We start from the raw sequence: 15,769 nt of genomic DNA, 5'->3' as shown, positions 1-15,769 counted from the left end.
AAGCATAAGACATCAAAAGATTTCTCTGGGCTCAACAACTAAATACAACGTGTGCCGAGTTGAAAGTTTGACAGCTAGAAGAAATAAACTATAGGTATCTCATACGATGTTATGTAGTTTTAATCAATGTTAAGTGTCTTCACTTCCATCAAAAAGTTATAGCTTATCCCACTGAAATAAATATGGCATGAATCACAAATGTAATCTTACCTGCAGAAGGTCACTGTCAATTAAATATCATGAACATGGGACCTATACAAATAATAATAATAATAATAATAATAATAATAATAATAATATAATAATAATAATAATACCCATTCACATCCCTGCATGGGTATTACTTTCTCTTATACAGACTGTGCCCAAACAGATAAGCTAGAGGCCAAGGAGATGACTCACACAATGAAGTGTTGACATGCAAGCATGAAGCCCTGAGCAGGACCACCAGCTCTACATAAAAAAAGAGTGTCAGCAGGTCGTGCCTGTACTCCCAGCACTAGGGAGGCAGCCTAGGGCTTGCTGACCACCGAGTTGGTGCAATTATCAAGCTCCAGGGTTTAATAAAGCCTTGTCTCAAAAAATAAGGTGGAGGGAGAGCTGAGGAAGTGGCTCAGTAGGGAAAGTGCTTGCCACACACACACATAGGGACCCAGAGTTTGGACCTCCAGAACCCAGGTACACGCTAGGTGGTGTGGCTTGCCTTCAGTCTCAAGCCTTGGGAGGCAGAGACGGGGATGTCCGTATCAGGCTGACTAGTGAGACTAGCTGTAACAGCAAGCTATGGGGTTGACTGACAGACTCTGTCTTAAAGAATAAGGCAGAAGAACTGAGGATTGTCAAGCTCAGTCTTGCGCCTCTGCATGCACATCCCCATATATATACACACCAAATACATGAAAAGAAAGAAAAGAAAACATTTCGGGAAACTGTGGAAGACACCTGGCATTGAGCTCAGGCTTCCACAGCACTCATGCACCTATGTATGTACAAAAGTGTGTGTGTGTGTGTGTGTGTGTGTGAGCTTGAACCAACTTGAGGCAAAAGACCATAACAGTGAAGGAGTTCAAACCTTGGTACATGAAGACTGTGTCAAGTTACTTGGAAAACATAGCTTAAAATAATAGGATATTCCCCTGGCAATGGACAGAGACACTGTGTTGGTGGTGGTGTTCCTCTATCAGTCAGGGGTAGAGTAGATGGCAGTCCTTTGTTCATCGTAGCTTGATGCCTGGCTTGGTGGCCAAAGCTGTTTTATGCCTAGGACTCATAAAAATCAAATCAAATCCAGGCAGCATTGAAGGAGGGAAACAGAGACCTGGGGACTGCCGTGTCACCATAGACCATTCCCTGCAGCACACGGCACAGGCAGGCCATAGATACCTGCTTGCCAATAGCCATGCAATGTGGACAGAGGATGTCACCCAGGGGCCGGCCAGGTGCATGGCCAGCCTGCAGCAGGAGCCACCACAGTATACAAGTATGTGGTGTTCAGATGGGAGGGAGAGAGAAGTGGGGCAGCTTGAGCTTTATGAAGAGAGATGGAACTGGAGACTCAGAGTGGAGAGGAGGAGCCTGTTGTGAGTGTCCAGCCCTGCCACCTGGGGTCATGGTGAAGTCCTAGCCTGAAATGCTGCTGACGGCCATATCTGAGTACATGCCTATGCAGCCACAGGGGTCAGTGTCAATACCCATGGTTCATATTACCACTAGAGAAACATACAGATGTCCCTGGTCGGGGTAGCCACCAGGGGCTGTACAAAACTGGACCCGCCCCTCACTGGATAAGGTGCTCTGGAGAACTGGCTCCATCTCTTACCACTGGCAACACTTGGGAGAGTGAGCCCTGCAACTTGCCCAGGCAGCACAGGGGAGCTGGCCCTGACGGGGGATTTGGAGGAGAGGAGATATAGATGAACTAGCCTTGACGGGGGGAGTATGGGGGGAGGGGAGGTATAGATGAGCTGGCCCTGAGGGTGTGAGTGCGAGAAAAGCTGTCCCCACCACTTTTCTGCTGTGGGGTGGCACTAGTGCAGAGGAGGCATGGGTATCGGGATGATGTCATTCCCTCCCCCTGAAGCTGTCCCTCACCACCTGGAGCACTTGGGAGAGCAGGCCCTGTACCTCACCTGGACAGCACAGTAGTGGGTAAGCCAGCTCTAAGGACAAGAGTGAAAAAGATCTGGTGCTACCGTTCATCTTCTGTGAAGTGGCCTGGGTATGGGGATGATGCCCCTCTCCCCCCTTGAAACCTGTGGTAGTCAGGAGAGCTGTCCCCAGGTTGAGCTATCCCTGCCCCCTCACTGACTATAACACTTGGAGAGACGGCTCTGCATCTCACCTGAGCAAAATAGTGGAGTTGGCCCTGATGACAAAGGCACAGGTGAGCCAGCTCAGAGGGTGTGAGGGTATGACAGTCGGAGAGCTGCCCCAGCCCCTCACATGCTATAGCACATGGGAGAATGGACCCTGCACTTTGACTGGGCAGCACAGTGGAGCTGGCTCTGGAGGCTTGGCTCAGGCAGTGGGGGTGGTGTGAGCTGACCCTAAGGGCATGAGAGCAGGAGAGTTGACCCTGCCACCTACCTATGGCATCACTGGGTGGCCAAGCCAGAGCAGTGCTGGAGAGCCAGTCCTGGTGGTATGGGCAAGAGAGCTGATCTGCTCTGATACCACCCAGGCACAGATCCAGGGCTCTGAGATGACCCACCCCAAAATCTATATCATCTGTGAATGTTGGGACTCATGAAAGGGCCAGTCCTGCTGTTGCAAAGGTACAGGATCTCCCATGACACAGGGCAACAACAAGTTAACCGGTAGGAGTCCCGATGAGGTCTGATATTGATGGTGTCACAGAAATCAGAGATCTTGAGCCAGACCAATGACTCGTTGCAATGAGCATTTGCAAGTGAGGATGTGCGGACAGAAGGGTATGCCGTGGGACACACTGACACACTACAGCTTCCATGATGAAATGTTTTCTATGCTTTGTTGTTGTTGTGTTATTTTTTATTGGGGGGGGGGAGGTTGCAAGGCCAAAGGGTGGTTATGAGGGGATGGGAATATAAGATCTATATATGAGGAGAGGGCTGGGCATGAACAGGAGACAGGAGTTGCTCACAGCTGTGCGAAAGGCTTCCATGTAAATGAACTGGCTTTTACTGTGTTTCTCGGAATCAAAACACAAACCTACAGTAATGTAGCTGATAAAAAACAGTTACCCCACACCACCTATTTCCCAGAGTCAGACACCATGCTAGGGACATGGTATTCATCATCTTTATAAATTGCCTCTTTGACCCTACTATAATAAATGCTCATCACCAATAAGCAGATTTAAGTTGGAACCCAAACAATTAGAGTCACCCTGAGTGGAAACAGGTGAGTGTACTGTCACGGAATATAATCAGTCATGTGCTAACAGGAACCCCAAGGGAAAGTTACCATTGAGGGACCTCGGGTGGTAGGGTGGTAGCTGAGTCAGAGCTTCCTCCGTTCCTACTGTGACACATTAAATAAAAATAAAAAAAAAACTGCTAAGAGATACTTTTATAGAAATAAAACTGGAAAAATGATAAGAGACATGAATCTGAAAGAGAAATTACAGTGATTTCAAAGAAAACGAGATGTCATTCGGAGACATCAAGTGTCATGGTTTGCAACTAAAATGTCCCCCACAGTCTCACATCCGGGGTACTTGGTCCCCAGCTGGTGCCGCTGCTTAGTTGTCTGTGGAACTTTTAGGTGGTCGAGCCCAGTGAGGTAGGTCACTGGGAGGAAGGCCTTTGAAAACTACGCCTGCCCTTGGTTCTAGCTTTTCTCTCTTCTCCTAGTCTATCAAAATATGGATGGCTCCATGGCACATTCCCTACCCCCATCTCCGACTGACCCGATCAGCCATGCCTTCAACATATTCTGAAGCTCTGAACCCAAAGTAGTCTTTCCTCTCTCGTAAGTTGATCCTGTCAAGTGTTTTTGTCACAGCTCAGAGAAAGCGACACATTGAGACACCTGCAACAGGAGAACAAATCCTTGAGTCTAGGAGTGATTTTGTTTTCTGGTTCTTGACAAAGAAAAAGCATCAGGACAAATGATCCCTCAAAACCTCACTCCTCCTCCGGGTTTTTCCAGAAACTTTAGGTGAGGGTGTGCTTCCTCTGACTCTCTCAGAACTCAGTCGTGCCCAGAGGCTAGGCTCTATGGAAGGGCAGTTTCAGAACCCCTATTCTTCCCACTCCCCCAGCTACCTTACCCTCTGCTACAGTTATTAGGATGGTGTGTGTGTCAAACAACATGGTGGACTTGCTAGAGACTAGCCTCTTGTGCATGGTCCCCCCAAGTCTACCAGCATTGAGGCAAAATTAGAAAAATAAATAAATTGGAACCCTTAAAGACAGCTCTGATGCATTTTGGATATTTAAGACAAGATGCACAAAGGCATCACGGTCTGTAAAATCACCTGCAGTTTCTGACCTGGCAATACCTATCTGCGTTTGCGTGTGCTCTTCGGTCTAGTAAGCAATTGAGTATACTCCTTTCTTTTTTACATTTTAGAGTCTTGCCATATAGCTCTGACCAGCTGGTGCTCACTATTAGCCCAGGCTGACCCCATTACCTTCCTGCCTGAGTCCCACGAGTGCTAGGGTTACACACCCAGCTTTAAGATGCGTTTTTGACGGAAAATGAGAAAGAGGAGGGGGAAGAAAGGAGGAAGGGGAAGCTTCAGATGGAAGGGGACGTCAGGACAGTGGAGTGGGACATGGGAAAGAGGAGATCCATTCCTGGGCCTTGAGGGTATCCGTGACTCCCTCAAGATGAGGGGGTGCTGGTGGGACGGCTTTCCCTGAAGGAGAAGAAGTTGAATGTAAATCCAGCTCTACCTCAGCAAGCTCTGAACGCAGGTGGAGCCACTCACAGCCCTGTCCCTTCCTAGCCCTTTGCTTAGAAACAAAAACCACGAGGGACAGAGAGACTTTATAGCAAAAGGAGATCCCAGAAGTCCCTTAGCTCAGCTTCTTTACAAACCCCGCCTTATTCCATCAGTCTCCGCTGCACTGGGAAATGCACCGAACTGTCCTAAAACGGTTTCTCCTTTGCTGAACAGTTCTTCTGGAAAGATCCTCAAACAACAGCAAAAGACTCAAAAACCCAACGTAAGCAAAAATCCTCTCCAAGCAGTTTGTCCAAGTTCCCTGGCAGGAGACAGGTGTTCCCTTCCTCTTAAACAACAACAACAATTTGTTTTACTTTGATGGCTCCTCCTGAATAATGGTTTCGTCATTAAACATCTGGCTTCTTCTTAGCAGATTAGGCCTCCAATGAGGAAAGTGTGTTTATGATTCTAATTTGAAACCCAGCACATTAATATGCTGATTCTCATTGTGTTTGCCTTAACCTGTTTGGAGAAATTATGACTACAAATATCTTGTACACAACACCTCTAACTACCAGCTTGTACAAACAACATGAGAGCGGGAGCCACCTCATCCAGACGATTGGAAGCACTTCAGAGGCGCTCCTGATTAGCGTGTTGGCCGGAAGCCATATTTTACACATAAACTCAGCATCTGTGCCTGAGATGCCTTCCCGTCGTAACAGACCCACCTCTGCTGGTCCTAATGAGCGCATGCGAAGGAGCCAGATGGTCTTTGGGTAACAATTCTGCCTTTTCCCGAGCAAGGCACACGGGAGGAAGGGAGCCTGAGCAGGCTGCAAGTCAGATTTCCTCAGGCTCCAGATTCCTGCAACGTGGTGTGTAAACAGCCAACCCACGGATGGAAATGAGGGTGCTATTCATTATTCACGACTGGCACCTTGCCATCTCCTGCTCCCTTGAGCACTGCCTGCCTGTAGGGGCAGGGAGAGCATCAGAAGTAGGGAGAAGGCCCATCGGGCCCAAAGATTGTGCAGGCTCAGCACTCCTGACCCATGAAAAGCTTGCTCAGTTCTGGTCTAGTACTGTTACCTGGGAATTGGGGCTCCCCTTTGTAGGGGCCTCAGTCTGCTTAATAAAGTAATTTAAAATGGACTCAGAAGGAAGCTCTGGGAACATTGTGTTAGAGTTTGGGAGAAAAACAACAGGGCAGGCAAGCAGGAAAATCTGTCTTGGAGAAGCTGTCTGGAAGGAAGATGGAGATGAAGAAGAGAGAGCCATGCCTTTAGAGTTAGGGTCTGAGAAAGCTAGAGTGTCCAGCAATGGCGATGGTGGGCAGCCAGCAGCTGTGCTGGGGGTGGGGTGGGAGTAGGTTCTCTTCAGAGAAGGAGCAAGAAAGCCCAGGAGAAAGCATCCTTAGGAATTTAGCTGCTCCTTTTAAAAAGAGACTCAGGCTGAATGTGGTGGCTCACACCTTTAATCTTAGCACTTGGGAGCCAGAGGCAGGAGGATCTCTGGGAGTTCCAGGACAGCCTGATCTCCAAGTGAGCCCCAAGACAGCCAGTGAGACTCTGTCTCAAAGTAAATAGATGATGTTGAGAATGTAGAAGCCCTGGTTTTGTGCCTTACTGTCACATAAACAAGGCTAACACAGGCATGGTAGCACAGGCCTGTCATCCCTGCATTACAAGGATATGAGGGCAGGAGGATCAGAAGTCAAGGTTATCCTTGTTCATGTAGTGAGTTTGAGGCCAGCCTGGACTACATGGGGAGAGGGAATAAGAAATGACATCAGATGTTGTTGTCCTCTGGACTCCACAACCACACACACACACACACACACACACACACACACACACACACACTTTCTTTTTTAATCTTCTTTAATATAACTGCCACCTTCTCCTATTATGATCATACCTCACCTCTGTTACCAAAGTCCTACCGTGGCCACAGAAAACCTCTGCTGTTTGCCTGGGCCTTGCTTTTTAGATCAGGAAACAAGGTCAGCCCAAAGAGATAGAGGCATGATCCAAACCCAGGCCACAGAGCATCAGTTGTAATCACCACATATGCCTGGCTTTACATCCTGGGAGGTAAAGACGTCATACCCACCAAGAACGTAAGTGGTCACCTGGCACACATTGTCATGTAAGGACAGGCAGGGCGAGAAAAGTCTGGTGAGCTGGGGTTTGGTATTGTAATTTAACCTGAACACTGGTGGTTTAGTGACTTGACCTATAACTGTGGCAAAATGCAACTGAAGGAAGGGTTTATTTGTTAATTATTCTAATTTTATGTGTATGGGTGTTTTTGCATGCATGTATGTCTGCACCATGCAAAGTAGAAGAGGACATCAGATTCCATGGACTGGAGTCTCCGGCAGTTGTGAGCTGCCTGAGGTTGTTAGGGATTGGAACAGGTCCTCTGGAAGAGAAGCTAGCGCTCTTAAACTCTGAGCCATCTCTCCAGGATGGGATTGTGTTGACTCGCACTCCGAGAACACATTTCCTTCGCGGTGGTGGAAGGCCTGACAGCAGGACCATGAGACAGCTGGGTACAGCCCCTCAGCAGCCAGGAAGCCGCAACGGATGGTGGCGCCCAGCTCACTCTCTCTTTTTTATTCAGTTCAGGATGCCAGCCCATAGGATGGTGCTACCAACAGCTATGGTGGGCTTTCCCTCCTCAGTTAACATAGTCTAGAGGCACCCTCACACACGTGCCCAGAGATGTGTCTCCTAGGTGAGTCTGAATCCTGTCCCAGTGACAAACCAACAGCAGCCATCACAATTGGTTAGCAATGCAGAAGACCATGGGAGTAAGGATTAACTCAGAAAGAAAGGCTTCCAAGCCTTCTGGAATAAAAGAGAACATGCCAGACTCCCTGAGGAGCAGGGTGTAATTGAGCAGTCATTTTCTCCTAGACGTAAAGAGCACAGGGGGTTAGATATAAACCAAGAGGCAGTTAGATTTACAGGAATCAATACTAACTTTAGATCTCAAGTACATAGGTCAATGGATCAATGAACTTCCCCACATGTCTTCAGCTCTGGGGAGCAGAAAGAATGACCAACTAGAATTTAAAATTGTCAGTGGTGGTTGTATAAGTGTGTGGTGCAGGTGGGTGTGTTCTTGAATACGGAGGTCCGATATGGGTGTCAGAGGCCTTTCCCTGATAACTCTCCACCTTTATTTTTTGAGACAGGGCCTCTCACTGAAGCAGAAGCCCATTGTTTCAGCTACCCTGGTTGGCCAATGAGATCCAGGGATCTCTATGTCTCTGCTATCACCCAAGGCTGGCGTTCAGTACTTGTCACCATGCCTACCTTTTGACCTGGGTTCTGGGGATCCAAACTCATGTCCTCTGGTACAACGGTTATTTACTGAGTGACAGAGCCATCTCACCAGCCCAGCTCTGAAGCACGGAGTTAAATCTCAGAGGTGATTATGGTATTAAAAAAAATCAAAATAGATTTTTTTTGTTTTTTAAGTTGCGGCCTTCAGAAAATGTGTCTGAACCACAGCCATTGAAAAACAGCTGAGCCCTTTGTGTGTGTCTTGTATGCAGCAGGGGCTGGGCGAAGCTCCTGCATCCACGAAAAACTAACGCTACACCAACTTCAGGAGTCAAGCATGACGTCCTTCAAAACACCTCATGGTTAGTCAGGGTTCAGTATCTCCAGCTGACCACCAGAGCTGGCTCCATGGGGGTGTGCCTGTGCTGTCCCCCAGTGGCTTCATGGGGTATGCCTGTGCTGTCCCCCAGTGGCTTCGTGGGGTGTGCCTGTGCCGTCCCCCAGTGGCTTCATGGGGGGTTCACCTGTGTTGTTCCTCCAGGCTTCGCTGCTACCTCCAAAGTCTTTGGTAAAATGGCCCAGCACCTCCATTTTGCACCAAATCTTTTGAGCCCAGAATCAGAGCCTGGCACACAGCCCTGTGCTCAGCATCGGAGCACAGTAAGAAAACAGACAACCCTTGAGGAGTTCCAAGCGAGTGGATTATTCGGGAGGCAAAGCCTGCAAAATAAACAAAACACTTAGGAAAGCAGGAAACGGGCAGATTTTATTCCTTGATACAATCTTGGATTGCAAGCTGCAAAGATGAAAGCTATCCTCTGGTCAGGCCTTCAGTTTTGCTCAGAAAACACACACACACACACACACACACACACACACTCACCAGGTGTTCACACCTCTATAGACTCATGGGCCTCTTGCTTCTGAGCTGAAAAATAAGTGTCCCTGGACCCTTACAGCACCTGTGTCATGTACAGTTGATTCTGCCATGGACAAACAAATGAGGACTGATGATAAGACTCCCACTGAGTGAACAGTCCCCAGAGCAACAGTGCTGTGTCCTTGCCCTGCTTGGAGCCTGGAACTCTGACTAGGGGCAACAGAGGAAAGGAGAAAAGACAGACACGTATACAGATCTTGAGATCTTGGAAGCACAGTGTGTTTATTATGTACAGCCGAACAAGGAGACAGGAACATCACACATAAAGAAGGATACAGAGTTAGTACACACAGATAAGCAAGGAGGCAGGGTTAGGATATACAGCTGAACAAGGAGGCAGTTAGCTAATCTCTGTGGGACCCATCTTCAGGTGGGGAAGGAGTTGTAGCAGACAGTTAGTGCAAACTCCATGAACATTCACAGGGACCAGAGGAAGACTTTGCTGTCCCTCTGAGACGGCAAATATGGACTCTCAGAGATGGAGAGTTGGCTCAGTGAGTGAGGTGTTTGTCTAGGCCTGAGAACCTGAGTGTAATCCCAGAACCCATACAAAATACAAGCAAGGCAGGCCGCCGTCTACTCCCTCTGTGCTGGCTTGGAAAGAGACAGATAGATCCCAGGAGCTCACTGGTTAGGCAGTCAGTGAGCTCTGGTTCTTCCAGAGACCCTGACTACAAAAATAGGGGGTGATGCTGAGGAGACGGCTCACTCTGCAGTGCAAACATGAGGATCTGAATTCAAATTCCCAGACCTATTTTAAAAAGCAAAGCCTGGTGATATACAACTGTAACCAAATGTTTGAATGATAAAAACAGGGGTGGGGGTATTCCAGAGCTTGCTGGGTTTAATGAGAGACCTACTCTCTAAGGATAAGGTAGAGAGAGATAGTAGCAGGCATGCAAGATAGACATCTGGCCTCCATATGCAAGCACAACAGTGTACACATAGAAATATACACACACACACATGTACACACATACACAAACACACACATACACACACACACATACACACACACACACTAAATAGAGTGAAGAGTGACTAGGAGATGCTTGACACCAATGTCTGGCCTCCACACACGCACATACAAGAACATAAGAAATGATGCTTGCCCACCCCAGACCTCCTGCATCAGGAACTCTGGAGGTGGCCCAGCACTGAGCTTTAACTAGCCCTCCAGCAGATTCTAAGAACCGATAGATCAAATGACTCAATAATCACTTTGCATTGTGTTTGGCTTGTTTCTGTTTTTCTTTCCTTCTCCTTCTCTTTCTGCAGAGACTGCATTAAGGAGAAAGTGTATTAAGGGTCCTGGACCATCCCCCTCCACAGACTATATCCCCCCCACACACACACACACACACCACAGTGACCATTCCCAAAGATCAGGCTCTCTGCTCTCTGCAAATTCTATTTCCCTCCCACACTTTGTTTTTGCCTGCTCATTCGAGACACGGTGTGGCCCCGAGTCCCTGAAGAACAAATAGCCTGTTTGAGCTCCTCAAGTATTCTATTCATATAAACTTATTCCTGTTGCTTAATGTCTGCCTCAGAAGCCCTGTGATAGTCTTAATCTAAACAGCTGAGCTAATACTTTCAGACAAAAGGGGCTTGGGGTTTGGGTGAGCCTCAGTAGGTCACCCACAGAGGGAAGCTTGTTGAACTCACACATAAAAAGAAGGGAGATGGGCTGCAGCTACCCGGGCTTTTACACTGATCGTTCTGTCAGTTAGTTAAAGCGTAAATTCATCCCTCAACCTGACAAAATACCACCTTACATTGTTTCATTCCTTTATCTTTTATAGCCAATAAAACACTTAAAAATTACAAAGGTTATATTCTCATCCATTTTGGTGCTAAATGATAATAAATTAACTGGGCATTACTGCTGCCACAACACAGATGTCACTGGAGAGTCTTGAAAGGCTGCCTCTGTTGGAGAGCAGAGCTGCTTATCAGAGACAACTAGATTAGATTAAAGCCGGATGGGGACTGATGGTCACGGTCTCTATAATCAAACCACAAGCTTGCTTCCTGTGCTGTTATGAAATCTGCTCTTCAGAGCCAGCAAATAAAGGAGAGGAAGAGAAAGTGTTTCCCAGAAACCAAAAAGAAAAACCACCTTTTGTTAAGTTGATTCAAGTCTTATATCTTCTGTGTGTTTGGTGGGGGGCAGGAGGGGAAGAATGTGTTGAGAGAGAGAGAGAGAGAGAGAGAGAGAGAGAGAGAGAGAGAGAGAGAATACACTTTTGTGCCTATTTACCTGTAGGGGCTAGTGTTAGAAGTCCTCATCTGTCACTCTCCACCCCCACCTCTACTCCCCCAACCCTAAGACAAGGTCCCACTGAATCTGGAACACACTGATTGGCTACTCTGGCTGGCCAGCGAACTCTGGAGAGCCTGAAGTCTCCATGGCCCCTGCCCTCAACACTAGGATTACAGGTATATGCCACCGCACTAGGCTTTTTTAAAAAAAAGCATTTTCTGGGGCTTTAAACTCACATCTCCATGCTTGTATAGTAGCCACTTTACAAACTGAATCAATTTCAGCTTTTAGCTTTGGGTGTAATCAACAGTTTCCAAACTTTGACAATACTATACACCTATCAGACGCACCTAAATATATTTTTTATTTATGTAAATCATGAGGCCACTATTGTTACACTAAGCGAGTCGGTAAGCAAGAGGCACTTAGGATAAAGGCTGGAGCCTAGCAAGGGCTTAGAGCTACATTGTCTCTCATTCTTGACCACGGTTGTTACACTTGTGCTTGCTACACTTGCTTGAGTTTCTAACACTATTATTCATCAAGTAGTAGAGTTACAGTAACAAATGTATCAGGGACCAAATCAGGACTCCTCCTTCAGTGTTTTTCAAGGTCACCCTATGCCTTCAAACGGAGGCAAGCAAATGCATGTAGAAGCCCCAAAGACTTATAAACAAATATTCATAGTTTGATATTTACCAATTTCAGAAACACCTTCAATTTTCAGTTTATTCTCTGTAGTTTTAACAGAATATACAATTCTGAGTAATATATCAAGTAGAAATTTTGGAGGCTTATGGGTCTAGTCTAGTACAGTAGTTCTCAACTGTGGGTCCTAACCCCTTCGAGGTCAAAAGATCCTTTCACAGGGATCACCTAAGACCGTCATCATATCTGATATTTACATTAGGATTCATAGCAGTAGCAAAATTACAGTTATGAAGTAACAAATAAGATACTTTTGGGGTCACCACAACACAAGGAACTGTATTGCGGGGTTGCAGCACTAGGAAGGTTGACAGCCACTGTGCTAGGCGCTGGACAGACCAAGAGTGCGGTCCTGGTGTTTGGTGAGAGCTTTCTGGCTTCATAGTAACAATGTAGAGAAATGTTGCACCCGAGACAAAGCTAGTGTGCCATTTATGGTCTCTTTTCACAAGGCCATAAATATTATCATAGTGGCCCTGACCTCATAGCAACACCTAATCCTACTTCCCAAAGCCCCACCTCTACCTCCAAACACCTTAACACAGGAGTTTAAGGGTTAAATGTCTAACATATGAAGTACTAAAAGATATATTCAACCCATAGCAACAATTTATAGATTCTAACTTTCTTCCTTTCGTGTGTGTGTGTGTGTGTGTGTGTGTGTGTGTGTGTTGGCGCATCTGCATTTTTGCATGTGTGAGGCATACATGTATGTGTGTGGCATACATGTATGTGTGTGGCATACATGTATGTGTGTGGCATACATGTATGTGTGTGGCATGCATGTATGTGTGTGGCATGCATGTATGAGTGTGGCATACATGTATGTGTGTGGCATACATGTATGTGTGAGGCATACATGTATGTGTGGGGCATACATGTATGTGTGAGGCATACATGTATGTGTGGGGCATACATGTATGTGTGTGGCATGCATGTATGTGTGTGGCATACGTGTATGTGTGGGGCATGCATGTATGTGTGAGGCATACATGTATGTGTGGGGCATACATGTATGTGTGTGGCATACATGTATGTGTGTGGCATAGATGTATATGTGAGGCATACATGTATGTGTGTGGCATACATGTATGTGTGAGGCATACATGTATGTGTGAGGCATACATGTATGTGTGTGGCATACATGTATGTGTGTGGCATACATGTATGTGTGTGGCATACATGTATTGCCCACCAACTGTTAACATTTATTTCTATTTCTCCTACTTCTTTTAATATTCACATTTCTAAACAAAAGCACGCTAACTCAAACGTTTTTATATCAACAAGCATACCCATGAACATGTTTCTAGAACAATTTATGGCTCTCTGGCATATCATTTTAATGACTCCATAGTATTGTCCTGTAGATACCTGTCTAAGTTAGGGTTTCATTGCTGCGAAGAGACACCATGACCAAGGTAACTCTTAGAAAGAACAGCATTTATTTGGGGCTGGTTTACAGTTTCAGAGGTTCAGTCCATTATCTTATCATCACGACAGAAAACATGGAAGCATGCAGGCGGACATGGTGTTGGAGGAGCTGGAGAATTCTACATCTTGATCTGAAGGCAGCCAGGAGGAGACTAACTCTTCCACACTGGGTGGAGCTTGAGCACAAGTGCCCTCAAACTCCCTCCTACACAGTAAGACACTTCCTCCAACAGAGCGACACCTATTCCAACAAGGCCACACCTCCTAATAGTGCCACTTCCCACGGGCCAAGCATATTCTAATCACCGCAATATCACAATTCCTTTAAGAACCACACCTCCACAATGGGATCTCCGACGTCATTCCAGTGATGTTAGTGATCATGAACACTACAGTGTCTTTTTATTCACAACTTTGATCACGACTTATTCCGGGACGACTTCCTAGGGGTGGAGACAGGAGACCAGACACCTCCACAGTCTAAAGCTTGACACCTACTCTCAGGTTGCCTTTCAGAGAGGCTGGATCATGAAATTGCATCACTCTCTCTCATCTTCCCCCTCCCTCCACGATGCTAGGTTTTATCCTATGCACTTGGCATTTAAAAATTTTAACACACCCATTGTGATAATTCTTATCAATTGTCAACTCTATAGGATCTAGGCTCACCTAGGAGACACATCTCTGGGCAAGTGTGTTAGGGACCTTCCAGACTGAGGAGGGAAGACTCACTTTAACTGTTGGAAGTACCACTCCATGGCCTGGGTCCTGGACTGCATGGAAGGAGAAAGTAAGGGAGCATCAGAGCTCACCTCTCTGCTTCCCAACTATAGACGTAATGTGACCAGCCGCTCCATGTTCCTAAGGACATGATGGACTAAACCTTCCAACAGTGAGCAGAAATGAGCCCTCCCTTTCTCCCTCCCCTCTTCCCTCCCTCCCTCCCTCCCTCCCTCCTTCCCTCTCTCTCCCTCCTTCCCTCCCTCCCTCCCTCCTTCCCTCCTTCCCTCCTTCCCTCCCTCCCTCCTTCCCTCCCTCCCTTCCTCCCTCTCTTCCTCGAGTTACTTGTATCTTGTTGTACAGCAATGAGACCAGTAACTAATGAACCATTAGCTAAGCAGGCCATTTTCTGCAGCAGCTGCTTTATTTAGGGCACTGGCAGAGCTCTCCCATAATTTTATTAGGAGTTTGGATCTCTGGTGCTCCCTGCTCTCTACTGTGCATAGAACTCACCCATGAAATCCAAGTCCAGCAGCTCTGTGCAGGACCAAGATGCTCTGTCTAAGAAATTCCTGATGCTGCTGATCCATAGACATGGCTCGGGGATTTGGGTCGTCTTCACACTGGCTCCTCTCAGTCACTCAGATATGCCTCCACTTCTCTAGCAGCCGCCTCCCGACAGGTCCCCTGCAGAATCAAAAGGAGATTCCCCACCCACTCCTTGTATTGTCTTATATAATAATTCACTGAGTTGCAACAGGGCCTCCATTTCCCCATCTGCAGAGTGAAATAAAAATGAAGAATAGCTGGCCTTGAAGCCCATCTCATCCCCACCAGGAAAGGAAATTCTCCCTGCCTAGATGGAACCAATGCCACCTAAGTTCCCTCTTCAAAAATGCTTTCTTCCCATTTCAACTCCCTTTAGCATATTTGAAACACTCACCGAGCTTTGATTCCTTAAAATAAGATAATGTCCCACCGGTTCCCTTTTCTATTCCCTTGGAATGAATGTCTCTCCCTTCTTTTCAGAGGCTTCCACAAAATTGGGAGGCTTAGATGTCTCAAGTTAGGCTGAAACCAGACACGTTGATCAACTCCCATCAAACCTGCCAGAACCTAAAGGAAAACAGACCATAGTAAACCAGCCTGAACCTTCCTCTTTGAATTTTATTTTTATGAGAGGGCTGTGTCAATGTGCCATGGGGTTTGTGTTTGGAGGGAACAACTTATGACTTGTGGGAGTTGGTTCTCTTCGCCGTGTGGGTCCAGAGGATAGAGCTCCAGTCGTCAGCCCTGGCAGCACCTTTTCCTACTGAACCATCGGACCAACCTCCCCTTCCACTCCCAACGTTCTTTCTGAATATTCTGCAAACCCATTCCATCCTGCATGTCCTGCGCCCCTTGTGTTTTGAGCCGTCCACCATTCTTTGTCCTACAGTTTCAAGGAACCCCAACTAAGACTCGTTTCTCTGAGGAGCAGCTAACCCAACTACCCACCATCAGGACGATGCTTGTTGATCAATAAGAGAATA

The 15,769-nt window shown here is 46.9% G+C and overlaps 1 long non-coding RNA gene and 1 other non-coding gene across 2 annotated transcripts; one reads left to right on the top strand and one right to left on the bottom strand.

Moving 5' to 3' along the window:
- Positions 1-1,131: 1,131 nt before the first annotated feature.
- Positions 1,132-1,273, top strand: LOC143439901 (small nucleolar RNA SNORA48). The gene has a single exon (XR_013107904.1). It is a non-coding gene; the product is annotated as a small nucleolar RNA SNORA48 (small nucleolar RNA).
- A 12,247-nt stretch (positions 1,274-13,520) lies between these two features.
- Positions 13,521-15,347, bottom strand: LOC143439576 (uncharacterized). Its single transcript, XR_013107737.1, has 3 exons — positions 15,181-15,347; positions 14,751-14,924; positions 13,521-14,290 (listed from the first exon to the last, which is right to left on the bottom strand). It is a non-coding gene; the product is annotated as an uncharacterized LOC143439576 (long non-coding RNA).
- Positions 15,348-15,769: the final 422 nt, after the last annotated feature.

This window comes from Arvicanthis niloticus, chromosome 27 (assembly GCF_011762505.2).
Source record: "Arvicanthis niloticus isolate mArvNil1 chromosome 27, mArvNil1.pat.X, whole genome shotgun sequence".
NCBI lineage: Eukaryota > Metazoa > Chordata > Mammalia > Rodentia > Muridae > Arvicanthis > Arvicanthis niloticus.
This window is presented reverse-complemented; position numbering and strand designations above follow the sequence as displayed.